We start from the raw sequence: 21,559 nt of genomic DNA on the forward strand, positions 1-21,559 counted from the left end.
GGGTCCCCACTGGGGTGCCTGGCTAGTCTGCGTGAGGGGCTGAGGGCCATTTTCAGGCTGGCGGGTGACTGAAGCTCCCAACCTCTCCTTTTTTTCTTTTTTTTTAAATTCTGGAATTTATTTACCTTCTATGGCTGTCACTGGAACTGAGAGCCAGCTTTAGCTCTGAGGCTCGGCTCCAGCTCTGAGACCGCCACTGCTGAAAGGTATCTGGTTTGTTTTGCTTCTATAATTGAAATACTGTTGCAACTCCAGCTCGGCCAGCTGGCTGAAAGCAGGTTTCTGGGGTTTGTTTAGCCTCTATAATTGCAACAGAGTTGCATAGAGTGCAGCTCAGAGGCCGGCAGCGGCAGGCAGGGAACCTTGGCTTCCTCCATCACTGGAGCAAGCAAGCCTGGCTGCCGGCCGCCATCTTGGTTGGCAGTTAATTTGCATATTGCCCTGATTAGCCAATGGGAAGCGTGTCAGAGGTACGGTTAATTACCATATTTGTCTATTGTTAGATAGGACACACACACACACACACACACACACACACACACTGGGGGCCCAGTGCATGAAATTCGTGCACTGGGGTGGGGGTCCCCTCAGCCCAGCCTGCCCCCTCTCACTGATTTGGAGCCCTCAGGGGATGTCCTACTGATGGCTTAGGCCCGTTTGGAGTGGGCCTAAGCCGCAGTCTGGCCTCCCTCTGTGGGAGGCGACTGGGCTGATCAGGGGAAGGCGCCAGCCCCATCACCCTGCTGCTGCAGCCACTGCCAGCCACCGCAGCACCAAGGTGTTTTCATCAACATGCACTCCAGGCCCTTCACCATGAAAAAATGACAACTTTCTTTAGGCATTTTCAAGATGTGTCTTTCATAGGATATGACATTTCTTTCTTTCTTTTTTTAATCCTCACCTGTGGATATGTTTCCATTGATTTTTAGAGAATGTGGAAGAGAGAGGAAAAGACAGAGAGAAACATCAATGTGAGAGGGACACTTTGATTGGTTGCCTCCTGCATGCGCCCTGACCGGCCAGGGAGGAGCCTGCAACCTAGGTACATGCCCTTGATCAGAATTGAACCCAGACCCTGCAGTCCACAGGCTGAGGCATTATCCACTGAGCAAAACCAGCTAGGGCAGGATATGACATTTCTTAGCCCTCCAGCAGTGTACCTTCTTTTTTTATCAAGGAGTGTGGTGAAAAAACCTTCGACCACCTTTTTGGATTATTACCCAAGTTACCAATAACATTACCAGTAGTGTACAGGGAGCTTAGCCAATGAGCTGTCAGAAAAGGTGTTTCCTCTGCAGCTCACCCGCAGAGGCAGGACTGCTGGCAAGCCTAGGCTGACACACCCCCTGTCTCTGTGCCTGCTCAAGCCTCCAATGCGGCTTGGGCAGGGCCCCCCAGCTCTGCTCAAGACTCTGCCTAAGGTTTGGGCAAGGCCACCACCCCTCCCCTCCACTCAGGCCCTGCTCTAGCCTCTGCCGGGGCTTGGGCAGGGACCCCCGGCTCCGATAAAGGATCTGTGTGGCTTGGGCAGGGCCCCCCTCTCTGGCCCCGCTCAAGCCTCTTCTGCCCCACCCCCACAGCGCCAAGGCCCGTAGGCCAGAAGTGGCCAGGGGTGTTCTGGGACTGAGGCTGCTCAGGGCCTACGCTCTGGCCTGCAGGCTCTGAGCTGCCTAGGTCCCTAGGATGTTCTCAGGACCCAGGCCGCTGGGTGCCTGTGTATGCAAATTAACCCGACCACCAGGGGGCAGCTTCTATGTTGAGCATTTGCTCCCTGGTGGTCAGTGCATGTCATAGCGACTGGTTGACTGGTCATTGTTCTGGTTGTTCTGCCATTTGGTCGCTGGTCTTTTTTTTTTCTTTTATTTATTTTTTATTGCTTAAAGTCTTACAAAGGGTATTACATATGTGTCCACTTCCCCCCCACCCCCGGCCCTAGACAGTCCCCTAGCCTCCCCTATCCCTCAGTGTCCTATGTCCATTGGTTATGCTTATATGCATGCATACAAGTCCTTTGGTTAATCTCTTACCCCCTACCTCCTGCCCCCCAACCCTCCCCGGCCTTCCCGCTGCAGTTTGACAATCTGTTTGAGGCAGCTCTGCCTCTGTATCTATTTTTGTTCAAAAGTTGATAATGGTCTCTATTATCCACGAATGAGTGAGATCATGTGGTATTTTTCCTTCATTGACTGGCTTATTTCACTTAGCATAATGCTCTCCAGTTCCATCCATGCTGTTGCAAATGGTAAGAGTTCCTTCCTTTTTAGAGCAGCATAGTATTCCATCGTGTAGATGTACCACTGTTTTCTAATCCATTCATCTACTGATGGGCACTTAGGCTGTTTCCAGATCTTAGCTATGGTGAATTGTGCTGCTATGAACATAGGGGTGCATATATCCTTTCTGATTGGTGTTTCTGGTTTCTTGGGATATATTCCTAGAAGTGGGATCACAGGGTCAAATGGGAGTTCCATTTTCAGTTTTTTGAGGAAACTCCATACTGTCTTCCATAGTGGCTGCACCAGTCTGCATTCCCACCAGCAGTGCACAAGTGTTCCTTTTTCTCCACATTCTCTCCAGCACTTGTCGTTTGTTGATTTGTTGATGATAGCCAGTCTGACAGGTGTAAGATGGTACCTCATTGTGGTTTTGATTTGCATCTCTTGGATGATTAGTGACTTTGAGCATGTTTTCATATGTCTCTTGGCTTTCTGAATGTCCTCTTTTGAAAGGTGTCTATTTAGGTCCTTTGCCCATTTTTTGATTGGATTATCTTCCTTTTGTTAGGTTGTATGAGTTCCCTATAAATTTTGGAGATTAGGCCCTTATCAGATATGACATTGGCAAATATGTTTTCCCACACAGTGGGTTTTCTCGTTGTTTTGTTGATGGTTTCTTTTGCTGTGCAGAAGCTTTTTATTTTGATGTAGTCCCATTTGTTCATTTTCTCTTTAGTTTCAAGTGCCCTAGGAGCTGTATCAGTGAAGAAATTGCTTTGGCATATGTCTGAGATTTTGTTGCCTTTGGATTCTTCTAGAATTTTTATGGTTTCCCGTCGTACATTTAAGTCCTTTATCCATTTTGAGTTTATTTTTGTGTATGGTGTAAGTTGGTGGTCTAGTTTCATTTTCTTGCATATATCCGTCCAATTTTCCCAACACCATTTATTGAAGAGACTATCTTGGCTCCATTGTATGTTCTTGCATCCTTTGTCAAATATTAATTGAGCATATTGGTTCGGGCCGATTTCTGGGCTCTCTATTCTATTCCATTGATCTATATGCCTATTCTTGTGCCAGTACCAGGCAGTTTTGAGAACAGTGGCTTTGTAATACAACTTGATATCTGGTATTGAGATCCCACCTACTTTGTTCTTTTTCAGGATTGCTGCAGCTATTCGGGGTCTTTTTTTATTCCAGATGAATTTTTGGAGAGTTCGTTCTAGATCTATGAAGTATGCCGTTGGTATTTTAATGGGAAGTGCGTTGAATTTATAGATTGCTTTGGGTAGTATGGACATTTTGATGATGTTGATTCTACCAATCCATGAACATGGTATGTTCTTCCATCTGTTTATGTCTTCCTCTATATCTTTTTTGAACGTCCTGTAGTTTTCTGAGTAGAGGTCTTTTACCTCTTTAGTTAAGTTTAGTCCTAGGTAGCTTAATTTTTTTGGTGCGATGGTAAACCGGGTTGTTTTTATAATCTCTCTTTCTGAAAGTTCACTATTGGTGTATAGAAATGCCTCAGATTTCTTGGGGTTAATTTTGTATCCTGCTACATTGCCAAATTCATGTATTAAGTCTAGTAGCTTTTTGATGGAGTCTCTAGGGTTTTGTATGTATAGTATCATGTCGTCTGCAAATAAGGACAGTTTTACTTCCTCTTTTCCAATTTGGATGCCTTTTATTTCTTCTTCTTGCCTAATTGCAATGGCTAACACTTCCAGTACTATGTTGAACAGGAGTGGTGAGAGGGGGCATCCCTGTCTTGTTCCTGTTCTTAGGGGAAATGGTGTTAGTTTTTGTCCATTGAGTATGATGCTGGCTGTGGGCCTGTAATATATGGCTTTTATTATGTTGAGGTATGATCCTTCTACTCCCACCTTACTGAGAGTTTTTATCAAAAATGGGTGTTGAATTTTGTCAAATGCTTTTTCTGCATCAATTGATATGACCATGTGTTTTTTTTCTTTCAATTTGTTTATGTGATGTATCACGTTTATTGATTTGTGGATATTGTACCATCCTTGCATCCCTGGGATAAATCCTACTTGGTCATGGTGTATGATCTTTCTGATGTACTGCTGGATCCGATTTGCTAAGATTTTGTTGAGGATTTTGGCATCTATGTTCATGAGGGATATTGGCCTGTAATTCTCTTTCATTGTGTTGTCTTTACCTGGTTTTGGTATTAGGGTGATGCTGGCTTCATAGAATGAGCTTGGAAGTGTTCCTTCCTCTTGAATTTTTTGTAGTAGTCTGAGGACGATAGATTTTAGTTCTTCCTTGAATGTTTGGTAAAACTCCCCTGTGAAGCCGTCTGGTCCTGGGCTTTTGTTTGATGGAAGCTTTTTGATGACTGCTTCAATTTCTTCCATAGTTATTGGCCTGTTGAAGTTTTTAGATTCTTCCTGATTGAGTTTTGGAATGTTGTATTTTTCTAGAAATTTGTCCATTTCCTCCAGGTTGTCTAGTTTGTTGGAGTAGAGCTGTCTGTCCATAGTATTTTTAAACAATCATTTGTATTTCTGTGGGGTCTGTTGTTATTTCGCCTCTATCGTTTCTGATTTTGTTTATTTGGGTCCTCTCTCTTTGCTTCTTGGTGAGTCTGGCTAGAGGTTTGTCAATCTTATTTATCCTTTCAAAGAACCAGCTCCTGGTTTCATTGATTTTATGTATTGTTTTTTTGGTCTCTATGTCATTTATCTCTGCTCTAATCTTTATTATCTCCTTCCTTCTGCTCACTCTGGGGTTTTCTTGTTACTGTCTTTCTAATTCTTTGAGTTGTAGAGTTAGATGATTTAGTACCATTTTTTCTTGTTTTTTTGAGATAGACCTGTAGCGCTATAAACTTCCCTCTCAGGACTGCTTTCATTGTGTCCCATAGGTTTTGGATTGTTGTGTTTTCATTGTCATTAGTTTCCAGGATGTTTTTAATTTCTCCTTTGATCTCATTGGTAACCCAATCAATATTTAATAGCATGCTATTCAGCTTCCAGATGTTTGAGTATTTTGGGTTGTTTTTATTGTAGTTTATTTCTAATATTATGCCATCGTGGTCTGCGAAGATGCTTTTCATGATTTCAATCTTCTTGAATTTGGGGATACTTTGCTTGTGTCCCAATATATGGTCTATTTTTGAATATGTCTTATGAGCATTTGAGTAGAATGTATATTCCCTGGCTTTGGGGTGAAGTGTTCTGAAGATGTCTATTAAGTCCATCTGATCTAGTGAGTCATTTAGGATTGCTGTATCTTTGCTGATTGTTTGTCTAGCGGACTTATCCAGTGATGTCAGTGGTGTATTTAAGTCCCCTACTATGATTGTATTGTTGTCGATCTCTCCTTTGATATCTTCCAGGAGTTTTTTTATGAATTTGGGTGCTCCTGCATTGGGTGCATATATGTTTACCAGAGTTATATCTTGTTGTATTGATCCCTTTAGTATTATGAAGTGGCCTTCCTTATCTCTTGTTATGGCCTTCACTTTGAGGTCTATTTTGTCCGATATAAGTATTGCTACCCCAGCTTTCTTTTCCTTTCCATTTGCCTGAAAGATATTTTTCCATCCCTTCACTTTCAGTCTGTGTGAGTCCCTTCTAATGAGGTGGGTCTCTTGTAGACAGCAGATGTATGGGTCATGTTTTTTTATCCATTCAGCCACTCAATGTCTTTTGGTTGGAGCATTTAGTCCATTTACGTTTAAAGTTATTATTGAAAGGTACTTGTTTGTAGCCATTTCTTTTTTTGTGTGGCTGTTTTCTTTTTGAGCTTTTTATTTCTTCTTTTTACACCAGTCCCTTTAGCATTTCTTGCATTGCTGGCTTGGTGGTGATAAACTCCCTTAGTCTTTTTTTGTCTGTGAAGCTTCTTATTTCCCCTTCAAGTTTGAATGATAGCCTTGCTGGATAGAGTATTCTTGGATTCAGTCCTTTGCTTTGCATCACTTTGTGAATTTCCGTCCATTCTTTTCTGGCCTGATGTGTTTCTGTTGAGAAGTCATTTGATAATCTAATGGGAGATCCCTTGTATGTAACTTTCTGTCTCTCTCTTTCAGCCTTTACAATTCTCTCTTTGTCCTGAACATTTGCCATGGTAATTACGATGTGTCTTGGTGTGGGTCTTTTCGGGTTCACCTTGTTTGGGACTCTCTGGGCTTGTGTGACTTTTTTCTTCCCCACCTCTGGGAAGTTTTCTGATATTATTTCTTCGAGTAGGTTTTCTAATCCTTGTTCCTCTTTCTGTTGTTCTGGCACCCCTATTATTCGTATGTTGTTTCGTTTCATGTTGTCCCAAAGCTCCCTTAGGCTCTCCTCCTGTCTTTTAATTTTTTTCTCCAATTGCAATACAGTTTGGGTGTGTTTTGCTTCCTTGTCTTCTAATTCACTAATTTGGTCCTCCGCTTCTCCTAGTCTACTGTTGATACTTTCAATGGTGTTTTTTATTGCAACTATATCACTCTTCATTTCTTCTTGGGTCTTACTTAAGTTGTTGATTTTTTCATCTGTTTCTTCTAGCTTCTTGCATACGTTATTGATTTTTTCCTCCATCCAGTTTATGAACTCTAGGACCCTTATTCTGAATTCTTTTTCGGTCATGTTGCATGCCTCTGTATCACTTAGCTGCTTTTCTGGCGAGTCCTCTTTTTCTTTCCTTTGGGGGTTTCTTTGTCTACCCCTGTTTGATCTCACTGACATATCTAGACGTTGAGTCATTCAGTGGCTGCTCCCTTGGTGGCAGTGACTCCTTGGGCTGTGGTTGCTCTTTGGGCGGTTGCGGCAGCAGCTGCTTCTCAGTTGGCAGCAGCTCCTCTGGTGGGTGCTGTTCACAGCTGTGGTAGCTCTTCTGGCTGGTCGGGGGAGGTTTTATGTACAGCTGCTGTTCCTCAGACAGAGGGTGTGGTGCTCAGGAGGCTCACTGGTCTTTTATTATACAGGACTAGAGGCCCGGTGCACGAAATTCTTGCACAGGGTGTGTGTGTGTGTGTGTGTGTGTGTGTGTCCCTCAGCCCAGCCTGCACCTTCACCAATCTGGGACCCCTCGAGGGATGTCCAACTGTCCGTTTAGTACCAATCCCACTGGGATAAGGCCTAAACGGGAAGTCAGACATCCCTCTCACAATCCAGGACTGCTGGCTCCAAACTGCTCATCTGCCTGCCTTCCCTATTTCCCCTAATCGCCTCTAGCCTGCCAGCCTGATCACACCCTAACCACTCCCCTGCTAGCCTGTTCAATGCCTAACTGCTCCCCTGCTGAGCCAATTGCCCTTAACTGCCCTCCCTTGCCAGCCTGGTCACCCCTAACTGCCCTCCCCTTTGGGCCTGGTCACACCCACCTGCCCTCCCCTGAAGGCCTGGTCACCCCTAAGTGCCCTCCCCTGCAGGCCTGATTTCCCCCAACTGCCCTCCCTGCAGGCCTGGGTCCCCCACAACTGTCCTCCCTTGTAGGTCTGGGTACCCCCAACTGCCCTCCCCTGAAGGCCTGGTCCCCGCCAACTGTCCTCCCCTGCAGGGCTGATGGCCCACACCTGCCCTCCCCTGCAGGTCATCTTGTGTCCACATGGTGGCGGCCATCTTTGTGTGTTGGAGTGATGGTCAATTTGCATATTACCTCTTTATTATATAGGATGTGAACAAGCTTTGTTTCATTACTAGGACCTAGGATATTCTGTGAGTTTAAGAATTGATTTATTTAACACTCATCTATTCAAAAAATGTTCAGTGAGGAAGGCCATGTGGTTCAGGGCTCAGGTGTCGGCTCACCTGGACTTCTGGCTCAGCCACTGAACAGCCATGTGACCTGAGTCTTCCAAGCCCCGTTTTCTCCTCTAGAAAGCATGGCTGGGCATGGCTCCTACTTGTTTTCTTTTCTGCAGATCAGAGATAGGGGAGGACAGGGAGGCCCTAGGATGTGTGAGAAACAGGAAAGGGGTTTGCGTGGAGCCCATAGGCAAGCAGGGCAGAGGCCATTGCAAGGACTTGGGCTTTTATCCTGGAGGCACCTGAAGGGTTCTGAATGGGAAAGTGGCACAGGAAATCTCCGTGCTAACGGTCCCTTTGGCTACAACGTAGAAGATGGATGTGGTCAGGCAGGTATACCCCCCTTCAGGGGTCAGAGATAGTGGGAGGATTAGCTCAGTTGCAGTGAGTGTGGGTGTGGGAGTGAAGATTGACCAGGTGGGGTATGGGTTGGAGGGAAGGCCAGAGTCAGCCCATGTTCTCAGCTGGGGCCTTCACTGGAGAGGAGTACATGCAGGAGACCCAGGCTCAAAAGGAAAGATGGGCTGTTTTCTGAAATCCCCAAATGTTCACTGGGAGGAGTTGTGGTCTGAGCCCTCTGAGGAGGTCCTGAGGTCCTGAGATGGGAAGCTCAGCAGTGACATTCAGACCTTTGGGAAGAGGATCGGTTGAGTGTAGGAAGAGCAGGAGGAAGGTCATGGGAACCAGGTCGGACTGTTCCAGAGAAGACGTTTCCCCATATCGAATGCCCAGTGGTCAGGTTTAAAACACAGAAGTCAGCCTGGCCGGCCTGGCTCAGTGGTTGAGAGTTGACCTCTGAACCAGGAAATTATGGTCTGATTCCCAGTTAGGGCACATGCCTGGGTTGGGGGCTCCATTCCCAGTGTGGGGCTTGCAGGAGCAATGATTCTTTCATAATTGATGTTTCTCTCTCTCCTTTTTCTTCCCTCTCTGAAATCAATTATATATATGTATATATATATATATATATATATATATATATATATATATATATCCTCCCATGAGTATATTTTTTCATTGATTTTTAAGAGAAAGTGGAAAGGAGAGGGAAAGACAGAGAGAAATATCAATGTGAGAGAAACACATCGATTGGTTGCCTCCTGCACGCACCCCCACCAAGGCCTGTGCCAGGGTGGAACCTGCAACTGAGGTATGTGCCCTTGACCAGAATTGAATCCGGGACTCTTGGGTCCACAGGCTGTAGCTCTATCCACTGAGTCAAACCAGCTAGGGCAATAAAAATATGTTTTTAAAAAATAAATAAGTTTAAAAAGCACAGAAGTTAACAGAGGCAGGTAGTACACTCCTGGGTGCCTAGGGCTGGAAGGTTGGGGGGAATTTGGGTGTGGCTGTTAAATTGTGATTGGAGCTGCTTTTTGGTGAGCTATGAAAATGATGTAAAATTGTGGACATGGATGCACAACCCTTAATATATCAGTGTATATTTTGAATGGATGAGTTTGATGATATGTGAACTATATCAATAAAAAGTCAACATTTGAAGAAATAGCAACATGGGATATCTCAGGTCTCTGTACTGTTCCTTCAACTTTTCTCTCAGTATGACATTATTTCCAGGTTAAAAGTTAAAAGAGTGGAGTAAAACCAAGATGGTGGCATAGGTAAACACCAGAAATGGCTGCCTCACAAAACCACTTCAAAAATACAACTAAAAGACAAAATGGACATCATCCAGAACCACAGGAAGGATGGCTGAGTGGAAATTCTACAACTAGAAGGAAAGAGAAAAGCACAGAGACTCAGAGGAGGTGCAGAAGTAAAGTGCAGAGGTACGGAGGCTCATGCCGAAAGGGCTGGCAACGGAGGACATGGTTGTCTTTTTCAATCGAGAGGGAGTCTCAAGCTCCCAACTGCTCTGAACTCCAGTTCCGGGCGAGTCTTTGGGGACCCAGACTCATACAAGGAGAAACTGGACTGTGGCATTGGGCGGAACTCGAGGGTGGCTTTCTCTCAGAGGTGCTGGCAGCAATTAGCACAGGACACTGAGACCCGGGGCCTCTTAGGGCAGGACTGAGGATCAGCCATAGCTGTTTGCTCCACCCTATTGATTCCCTGAGACCCTCCCCCACCCAAGCTGTGCCCAGAGGCTTTTGCATATGAATGGGCTGGCCCTTTCAATCTGAAAATTACCTAACAAACTGCAGCTGGGTCAGAGAGACCCAGAACATCCAAAAGAAGGCCCAAGGCCCCACAGCAGCTTGCATTGCTTCACAGCGGGCCTCATATGGGCACCTCCAAACCCCAAACAAAGAAGAGGAATCTGCAGATCTCTCTGTAGCTCCTGGTGTGTAGCCTAAGGTAAAGGCTAAATTAGCACCTCCTTAGTGCCAGTGTACCCAGTGGTCAGAGTGGGACCATCCAGATTACAACTCCTCAGATCCATAAGGGACACACTCAGGGAGCAGACTCAGCGAGCACCAATGCCTCACTAAAGCAAGTCTTGCCCCATAAGGGTGCCTCCAGCACAGAAGTTCTCCCTTTGTAGACACAGCTGATTCTCACAGCCAATTGGCCTGGAGGTCAATTCCTCCCAGTGATACCTACAACAATCAAGTCTTAACTATAAGACTGTGCACAAAGCCCACAACGGGGTGCACCAAGAGTGTCCACCTCAGGTAATTGGGGAGGCTGAGCCACTGGGCCCTATAGGACACCTAGCACACAAAGCCACTCTATCAACACAGGGAAGCAGCCAAAATGTGGAGGCAAAGAAATAGGTCACAAATGACAGAAATGGAGGACAGCAAACTACTGGATATAGAGTTCAAAACCACAGTTATAAGGTTTTTCAAGAATTTTCTAGAAACCACCAATAAATTTAGTGAGACCCTCAATAAATCTAGTGAGACCCTCGAGGATATGAAAAAGGACCAACTAGAAATTAAGCATACACTGACTGAAATAAAGAATATTATACAGAGTTCCAACAGCAGATTAGAGGATCACAAGAATCAAGTCAAAGATTTGAAAAACCAAGAAGCAACACACACCTCTGGGACAACTACAGGTGTACCAACATCCAAATTATGGGGGTGCCAGAAGAAGAGAGAGAGCAAGATATTGAAAACCTATTTGAAGAAATCATGACAGAAAAATTCCCCTACCTGCTGAAAGAAATGGACTTACAAGTCCAGGAAGTGCAGAGAACCCCAAACAAACGGAATCCAAAGAGGACCACACCAAGACACATCATCATTAAAATGCCAAGAGCAAAAGACAAAGAGAGAATCTTAAAAGCAGCAAGAGAAAAACAGTTAGTTACCTACAAGGGAGTACCCATATGACTGTCAGCTGATTTCTCAACAGAAACTATGCAGGCACGAAGGGAGTGGTAAGAAATATTCAAAGTGATGAATGCCAAGAACCTACAACCAAGATTACTTTACCCAGCAAAGCTATCATTCAGAATTGAAGGGCAGATAAAGAGCTTCACAGATAAGAAAAAGCTAAAGGAGTCCATCACCACCAAACCAGTATTATATGAAATGCTGAAAGGTATGCTTTAAGATGAGGAAGAAGAAAAAAAGGTAAAGATAAAAATTATGAACAACAAATACATATCTATCGATATCGACAAGTGAATCTAAAAATCAAGTGAATAAATCTGATGAACAGAATAAACTGGTGAATATAATAGAATCAGGGGCATAGAAACGGGGTGGACTGACCATTCTGAGGTGGGGGAAGGTGTGTGGGGGGTCCGGGAAGAGACTGGACAAAAAACATACACCTGTGGATGAGGACAGTGGGGGGGGGGGGGGGGGAAGGGCAGAGGGTGGTGTGGGAACCGGGTGGAGGGGAACTATGGGGGAAAAAAGAGGAACAATTGTAATAATCTGAACAATAAAGATTTTATTTAAAAAAATTACAGGAAGCAGTAACCATACCTGAGGACATAGGAAGGTGCACAATGCCACTCGCTCAGCAGATGTTTATTGTGCTCCTATTGTGGGTGAAAACACATGGAAGGGCTCCAGTAGAAACAGGAGATGTGCCTGCCCCCAGGGACCCCCTTAGAGCCCCCAGGGTCAGCAGGGCGTCCACCACCTCCCCTCCCTATCTGCTGATCAATATCTCGCTCGCCTCCCTGGAGGCTGAGCCCACTGTCACCTGCATTGAGAGCAACCATCTCCTCGCTGGTGTGACTCAATGGATAGAGCGTTGGCCTGCGGACTGAAAGGTCCCGGGTTCGATTCTGGTGAAGAGCATGTACCTGGTTGCAGGTTCCCCCGGCCCTAGTCCCGGTGTGTGTCGGAGGCAACCAGTCAATGTGATTCTCTGACACCCATGTTTCTCTGTTTCCTCCCCTCCCTTCCACTCTCTCTAAAAACGAATGGAAAAATATCCTCAGTTGAGGATTAACAAACAATAAAAGAACAACTATCTCCAAGGAGCCATCAACAGCCCACTCAGTCCCCGGGATAAGTCACCAGATGGGAGACCCAGCGCGCTCGGTGTGTCAAAGACAGTGTCATTTTGCACTGGGACCGGAAGTCTCCGAGTCCATGGCCCAGGCCAGCCGCGGAGGGGCCTGGAGCGCTGTTCCCCGCCCCCCGCCCGCCTGTTACTGCGTCATTGTCTGATCCATGTGGGGCTCGCCTCCCTGGAGCGCTGAGCGCACTGTCACCTGCATTGAGAGCAACTATCCCCAGGCCTGGGTGGTGTGGCTCAGTGGATAGAGCGCCCACCCCTGGCACCCTGTTTTCTCCAGGACAGAAGTCACCCAGCCTCTCCTTTGCCTTAGCGCCCAGCTCCTTTATCCCTAACTTCATCCCAGTGAGGATTGGGCTGGGAGCCCCCCTCCCCATTCCTCAGTGTCCCCACGTTCCCTTAGAGGGGTGGACAGGAGCATTCTTCCTCTGAGATGGGAGAAAATGGGTCAGTTTAGCTGAGGGGATGAAGGCAGCCACCCCGAGGGTGAGTCAATACGGCTTGGCTGAGTGCTGTGGGCCTGACTGGGTGACTAGCCACCCTCTCCCCTCAAGGACAGCTGGGTCAGGACTGGGGCATCCCCCTTGTCCTGGGCAGCGCTGCTGGGATGCAGCCCATCTGTCTTTTTTCTCCATGTCCAAGAGTTGTTTAGCCCAGGTTTGAGGAAACTTCCCCCTAAACCAGTGGTCGGCAAACTCATTAGTCAACAGAGCCAAATATCAACAGTACGATGACTGAAATTTCTTTTGAGAGCCAAATTTTTTAAACTTAAATGATATAGGTAGGTACATTGTTATTAACTTAATTAGGGTCCTCCTAAGCTGGCCTTTGCTAAAAATGTCCTCAATCTGATTGAGGTACATTTGCTATGTCGACCCCTTCCAACTCTCCCATCCACACACGTTTTGTATGCTTGTTTCATCTCTTTTTGTTCATCCTCTTTATATGTCCAAACCATCTCAACATACCTTTCTCCAGCCTCGACACTACATCTTCTTTCACTCCACAATGTTCCCTAAATTTAACTTAATAAACTTTACTTAAAGTTTTAAGTCAACTTCACACTGTACCTGCGCGCCCGCACATGGTATTTTGTGGAAGAGCCAAACTCAAGGGGCCAAAGAGCCGCATGTGGCTCGTGAGCCACGGTTTGCCGACCACTGCCCTAAACCAATTTGACTCTCTACCCTTTGGGAAGGGGTGATTATTTATTTATTTATTTAATATTTATATTATTTATTTATTTATTTAATATTTATTTGTTTATTTATTTATTTATTTATTTAGAGAACCAGTGCATGAAATTTATGTACTCGGGGGAGGGGGATCCCTCAGCCCAAATTGTGAGAGGGCACAGATCAGGCCAAGGGACCCCACTAGTGTACGATCATGGCTGGGGAGGACTGCAGGAGGGCTCCAGAGCCTGTCTGGCCCATCTCTATCAGTCCTGATCAGCTGAACCCCAACAGCAAGGTAACCTACCAGTTGGAGCGTCTGCCCCCTGGTGTTCCGTGCACATCATAGCAAGCAGTTGAGTGGCCTTAGCTCAGCCGTGGGCAAACTATGGCCCGCGGGCCGAAATGAATAAAACTAAAAAAAAAAAAAAAAGACTGTACCCTTTTATGTAATGATGTTTACTTTGAATTTATATTAGTTCACACAAACACTCCATCCATGCTTTTGCTCTGGCCCTCCGGTCCAGTTTAAGAACCCATTGTGGCCCTCGAGTCAAAAAGTTTGCCCACCCCTGCCTTAGCTTATCATTAGCATATTTGATTGGTTGAATGGCCGATTGGACGACCAGGCAAAATTAGCATATTAGGTTTTTACTATAGAGGATTTCACTTTTATTATTATCCTATATAATAAAACCCTCATATGCAAATCGACCACACAGAGGAATGACCAATTGCTATGACGTGCACTGACCACCAGGGGGTAGACGCTTAATGTAGGAGCTGCCCCCTGGTGGTCAGTTCTCTGCCATAGGCTGTGCTCACAGCTGGCAAGAGCAGCGGCAGTGGGGGAAGCCTCTCCTGCCTCCACAGCAGTGCTAAGGACCCCTTGTTGGATGTCTGACTGTGGACTTAGGCCTGGACCCCGCAGCTTAGGCCCACTCCCCACGGTGAGAGGGCCTAAGCCAGCAGGCGGACATCCCCCAAGGGGTCCCGGACTGCGAGAGTGCACAGGCCGGGTTGAGGGACCCCTGCCCCCTGCTCCAGTGCATGAATGTCATGCACCAGGCCTCTAGTTTAAATATATTTTTATTGATTTTGATTTCAGAGAGGAAGGGAGATGGAGAGAGAGAAACATCAATGATGAGAGAGCCATAGATGGGCAGCCTCTTGCATGTTCCTCACTGGGGATTGAGCCTGCAACCCTGGCATATGCCCTTGACCAGAATGGAACCTGGAACCCTTTGGTCCACGGACTGGTGCTCTTTCCACTAAGCCAAACCAGCCAGGGCGGGAAGGGGCGATTTTTTAACTTTTTGATCTTTCTTCATGGTTGATAGTATATTCATTCATGTTTCCCTCTTCAGCTAATTTTGATGATTTATCTCTTTATTTAATCAAGTGTAAATTCTACATCACATTCTCATCATTTTCAAAGTTTAGAATATTTCAGACTTTTTTCCTTTGTGAAAGTAGTGGTGACAAAGTGGTGATATACAGAGTGGCCAGATTATTATGACCACCCGACAGTTGTAGGCAAATCAGCTATAATTTCACACTGAAGTTGCTAGAGGGCCAGACCATTATCAATAGGGAAGCAGGTTGTTTACCACGACAATAGAAGTGATTTTTTTTCTGAAGATAGGGGTAAACAATGCGATTTAACAGCCTTTGAACTTGGAATATATTTGAACGTGAGTGGCCAGATTATTATGACCACCTCATCAGTACTTCGTTGGGCCACCTTATTTTGCCTTCAGTACTGCGGCGATTCTTCTTGGCATTGACTCCACGAGATGTTGAAAGGTGATGCCAGGAATCTGACACCATGCCTGATGAATAGCACTGTCCAGTTCTGTGAGCTTTGATGGTTGTGGAACCAGCTGCCTGATGGCTCTTTTAACTTCGTCCCACAAATGCTCCATTGGATGGAGATCTGGTGAGTGTGGGGGCCACCTAAGCAAGGTAAAGTCTCCCTCATGTTCTTGAAACCTCTCCCGCACAATACGAGCACCATGGCAGGGCGCATTGTCTTGTTGGAAGAAGCCATCTCCATTGGGATACGCCATCAACATGATAGGATGAACTTGATCAGCAACGATACTTAGGTATGTTGTGCTATTCAGACGTTCTTCCACACGAATTAAAGGGCCCAAATCATGCCAGGAAAACATGCCCCAAACCATAACACTGCCCCCACCAGCTTGAAGGATTGTACCCATGCAAGTGGGGAGCATGCTTTCATGCTGTTTCTGCCAAATTCTCCCTCTGCCATCTGCATGATGCAACTGGAAACATGATTCATCGGACCACATGACTTTTTTCCAATGCTCGACTGTCCAATCCTTGTGTTCCTGTGCGAATTGGAGATGTTTTATCTTGGTAACTGCAGACAGAAAAGGTGTTCAAACAGGCCTTCGGCTTCCATATCCCATACGATGCAGCGTACGGCTAATTTGCCCACAAACGTCAGGTGGCCATAATAATCTGGCCACTCATCATAATATATAATCCCACGTTCAAAGGCTATTAAATCGCATTGTTTACCCATATCTTCAGAAAAAATCACTTCTACTGTTGTGGTAAACAACCTGCTTCCCTATTTATAATGGTCTGACCCTCTAGCAACTTCAGCGCGAAATTATAGCTAATTTGCCTATAAACGTCAGGTGGTTATAACAATCTGGCCACTCAGTGTATATATTATTGATTTCAGAGAGGAAGGGAGAAAGAGAGAAACAGCACTGATGAGAGTGAATCATTGATCAACTGCCTCTTGCACACCCCCTACTGGGCATTGAGCCCACAGCCCGGACATTAGTGGTGACTTTTTAAAAAATATATTTTATTGATTTTCTACAGAGAGGAAGGGAGAGGGACAGAGAGCTAGAAACATCGATGAGAGAGAAACATCGACCAGCTGCCCCCTGCACACCCCCCACTAGGGATGTGCCCGCAACCAAGGTACATGCCCTTGACCGGAATCGAACCTGGGACCTTTCAGTCTGCAGGCCGACACTCTATCCACTGAGCCAAACCGGTTACGGCTAGTGGTGATTTTTAAAAAGGATCTAAGCCCTAGCCAGATTGGCTCAGTGGACAGAACATCAGCCTGCAGACCGAAGGGTCCTGCATTCAATTCTGTTCAAGGGCATGTACCTCAGTTGTAGGCTCTTCCCCTACCTGGGCCTCACATTGATATTTCTGTCTTTCCCTCTCTCTTTCACTCTCTGTAAAAATCAATGGAAGAACATCCTCGGGTGAGTATTAAAAAAATAATAATAATAAAATTATCTAAAACCAACAGCAACACAATGCTCAGTAGTGTTTATATGGGGGGCTCCTTACCCTCTTCATTGTGTGATTTACTGTTTTTCCTTCTATGTTTTATAATCGACACATCTAAAACTATACATATACCCCAAATACGGTTTTGATTTCACACCTTGTTTCCATGACATAATGTACTGCTCCTGATTATTTTTGTAATTAACTTGTCATTGCAGTTTCCATTTCCTCTTTGACCCAAATGTTATATGAGACAATTCTTTTTAAAAAATATATATGTTTAGTGATTTCAGAGAGGAAGGGAGAGATAGAAACATCAATGATGAGAGAGAATCATGGATTGGCTACCTCCTTCATGGCCCACACTGGGGATCGAGCCCGCAACCCGGGCATGTGCTCTGACCGGGAATTGAACCGTGACCTTCTGGCACATAGGTCAATGCTCAACCACAGGGACCATTCTTTAAAAATATTTTCTTGGTGCTTTGATTTCTTCTATTCATTGTATATTAAATTCTAGACTTGTGGTACTACATTAGGTCCTGGGGTTATGGCTGAGATCCATTCCTATGGCCGACAGAACGCGATTTCCGCAGTAAGTGGGAACCCTCCTACATAAGCACCTATGTCACTCACATGGAGCACATACACAGCAGTAATGAAGTGAAACAGTAAAGAAAAAAATTAAAAGATAACAATTCCTGACCTTTACTTGTGGTAAATAAGTAAAAAAAAACATAAAGCACATATGTACATACGTCCAAATGACAGAACTTTTTTTATATTTATAAATAAATGGGAGATAGCGATGTAACCACGAGACGATGTATGTTGAGTCCGACAAAACCTGAGGACTGTCTGTTATATCAAATTTCTTTTTTTTTAATTGGAAGATCACCTTTACGACCTTGGAGAAAAGCTAGCACATTAACACCCTCTAACCCTTTAAGTTCAAATGCACCCCCCTTAGACCCTGCTCCCCTTCCCATCTCCACACCACACACTACACACATAGGGCCTAAAAGTTTTAAAAGTTCACAGTTCTTAATTTTTAAAATGAAATGCTTAATATTAAATCTCTTTATTTCTTACTAGAGGCCGGTGCATGAAATTCATGTACAGGGGGTGGGCAGGGTGTATCCCTCAGCCCAGCCTGCACCCTCTACAATCCGGGGCCCTGAAGGGATGTCCAACTGCTGGTTTGGGATTGGGCCTAAACCGGCAGTCAGACATTCCCCTTGCAATCCAAGACCTCTGGCTCCTAACCACTCACCTGCCTGCCTGCCTGATCACCCCTAACCCCTCTGCCTGCCTGCTTGTTCAACCCTAACCATTCTGCCTTCCTGCCTGATGCCCCCAACTGTTCCCCTGCCAGATTGATTGCCCCTAACTGCCTCTGTCTGGCTGCCTGATCGCCCCTAACTGCCCTCCCCTGCCAGCCTGATTGCCCCTAACCACCTCTGCCTGCCAACCTGATTGCCCTCTAACTGCTCCCCTGCCAGCCTGATTGCTCCCCCACTGCTCCCTTGCCAGCCTGATTGCACCCTAACTGCTCCACTGCCTGCCTGATCGCTCCTAACCGCCTCTGCCTCAGCCCCTGACACTGTGGCTTTGTCCAGAAGGATGTCCGGAAGACATCCAGTCTAATTAGCATATTACTCTTTTATTAGTTTAGATTTTATTATTTTTAAAACTTTATTGTTGATAGTATTGCATAGGTCTACCTTTTTCCCCATTAACCTCTTCCAGCCTGCTCCTGCCCCCACACCCCGCCAACCAGGCCCTCACTACCCTTTTGTCTGGACAGTGATGGCGAACTTTTTGAGCTCGGCATGTCAACATTTTGAAAAACCCTAACTTATCTCTGGTGCCATGTCACATATAGAAATTTTTTGATATTTGCAACCATAGTAAAACAAAGACTTATATTTTTGATATTTATTTTATATATTAAAATACCATTTAACAAAGAAAAATCAACCAAAAAAAAAATGAGTTCGCGTGTCATAGGTTTGTCATCACTATCCTAGGAAATGTATCAGTAAACATATTGCTATGAGAGATAGGTCTGAAATTTATGGCCTATGGTTTCTTTTAGGACATTTTTTTTTTGGTTTCACGCCTTACATTTAAGACTTTTATTCATTTTGAGTTTTTTCTTGTGTATGGTGTAAGTTGGTGGTCTAGTTTAATCTTTTTGCATGTACCTGTCCAATTCTACCAACACAATAAAACAGACTATCTTGTCTAAATTGTATGCTCTTGCCTCGCTTGTCAAAAATTGAGCACAGTGACTTGGGTCAATTTCTGGGTTCTCTATTCTGTTCCATTGAACGACATGCCTGTTCTTGTGGCAGTACCAGGCTGTTTTGATTACAGTGGCTTCGTAGTATAACTTGATAACTGCTATTGTGATTCCCCCAATTTTGTTCTTCTTTCTCAAGATTGCTGCAGCTTTTTGGGGTCTTTCTTGGTGCCATGTAAATTTTTGGAGGGTTTATTTTAGGTCTGTGAAATATGCCTCTGGTGTCTTAATAGGGATGGCACTGAATCTGTAGACTGCTTGGCATAATAGGGACATTTTAATGATGTTGATTCTGGAAATCCTTGAACACAGTATATTTTCCCACTTGTTTATATCTTCCTCTATCTCTATTTTCTTGTTTTTTTTTTCTCATTGACTAAGGTATTAAAAATGTGTCCTTATCTCTCCATTGTCCCCCATCCCCTCACTCATGCCCTTATCCCCCAGTGTCTGTTTCCATTGCTTATGCTTATATGCATGCATACAAGTCCTTTGGTTGACCTCTATCTCTATTTCCAATGTCCTCTATTTTTTGGAGCACAGGTCTTTTACCTCCTTGGTTAGGTTTATTTCTAAATATCTTAATTTTTTGTTGCAATGGTTAATGGGATTGTGTGTGTGTGTGTGTGTGTGTGTTTCTATTTCTGAGAGTTCACAATTGTTGTATAAAAATGACATAGATTTCTGGTTGCTAATTTTGAATCCTACTATGTTTCTGAATTAATTTATTATATCTAGTAGTGTGTTGTTTTTTTTAATTGAGTCTTTAGGTACAATATCATGTCATCTGTGAATGAGAGTTTTACTTCCTCCTTTCTAATTTGGATGCCTTTTATTTCTTCTTCTTGTCTGATCACTATGGCCAGTAATTCCAGTACAATTTTGAACAAGAGTGTGAAGGCGGATATTCTGTCTTGTTCCTGTTCATAGGGGAAATGGTTTTAATTTTTGCCCATTGAGTAGGATGTTGGCTGAAGGTTTGTCATATATGGCCTTGGTTATGTTGAGGTATGTTACCTCAATTCCCACTTTGCTGAGAGTTTTTATATATATAAAAAAAGGGTGTTGGATTTTGTCTAATGCTTTTTCTGCATCCATTGATATGACCATGTGATTTTTTGCAATGTTTTTTATTAGTCTTGCATCTATGCATGTGCTGTATCACATTTATTGATTTGCAAATATTGTACCAGCCTTGCATCCCCAGAATAAATCCCATTTGGTCATGATGTTTGATGTCTTTATTGTATCGCTGGACCTGGTTTGCTAAAATTTTGTCAAGGATTTTAGTGTCTAGGTTCATCAGAAATATTGGTCTGTAGTTCTTTTTCTTTGCCATGTCTTTAAATGGTTTTGGAATTAGGATAATGCTGGCTTTGTAAAATGAGGTTGGAAGTGTTACCTCCGCTTGGATTTGTTGGAATGGTCTGAGGGGTATAGTTGCTAGTTCTTTGAATGTTTGGTAAAACTCTGTTTGGGTAAGCCATCTGGACCAGACCTTTTATTTGCTGGGTGTTTTTTGTTTTGTTTTAATTACTGCTTCAATTTCGTTAGTAGTTATTGGTCTTTTCAGGTTTTCTGATTCTTCCTGAATGAGTTTGGAAGGCTGTATTTTCCTAAGAATATGGGCATTTTGTCCAGGTTGTCCCGTTTGTTGGAATAATGTCTGTCATAGTATTTTCTTACAGTCCTTTGTATTTCTGTGGGGTCAGTTTTTACAGCACCTCATTCTGTGTCTGTCAAGTCCACTTCCCAGTTCTTGCCATTCCCTGGGCATCTTTCCTTATTGTAAATGGTCTGCTCAACTGCATATAATTTGTTAATAACAAGTGGGTGTTCTTTGATTTAGTTGTATTTCCAGTCTGGCTCAGGACGAGATGCACAATACATCAGCCTATTTGGCCACCATTTATTTATTTTTTTAATTTTTTACCACTTTCTGATCCTTGCTGTTAAAACCAGCCAGAGTGACCTCCATACAGCTCGCAAATGCACACAGCAGGCTCCCTGCAGGCTCCCACCTGGGGCCTGCCAAACCTTCCCAGACTTCCTCAGTGAAGACCCCACTGACCAATGCTGGTTTCACCTTCCCCCACAGCTGCTGTCACCTCTCACCGGTATCCTGGACCATTCTTTGTGTACTGTCCTCCACTAGATGCCAGTTCCCAATGACAGGGGACTCTGTATTTGGGGCGTCTGAAATAGTTGAGCTCAACAGTACCCACAGCCTCAGTCTTTATATGTGTCCCTTATGCCCACCCATGGCTGCTGACCCTCCATCCAGCCTGATTCAAGTTCTCATACATACATCTTTCCCGGAGCCCACTCGCTCAAGGAACCTGGCCCATGAGCTGGCAGGAA

At 44.6% G+C, this 21,559-nt stretch overlaps 1 protein-coding gene across 1 annotated transcript in view; it reads left to right on the plus strand.

Annotated features, from left to right (window-relative positions):
- The window catches only part of LOC132222878 (zinc finger protein 551-like), a 199,871-nt gene that overhangs the window by 69,290 nt on the left and 109,022 nt on the right, over nucleotides 1-21,559 (plus strand). The window lies entirely within an intron of this gene.

The sequence above is a fragment of the Myotis daubentonii genome, chromosome 21 (assembly GCF_963259705.1).
Source record: "Myotis daubentonii chromosome 21, mMyoDau2.1, whole genome shotgun sequence".
In the NCBI taxonomy this organism is placed as follows: domain Eukaryota; kingdom Metazoa; phylum Chordata; class Mammalia; order Chiroptera; family Vespertilionidae; genus Myotis; species Myotis daubentonii.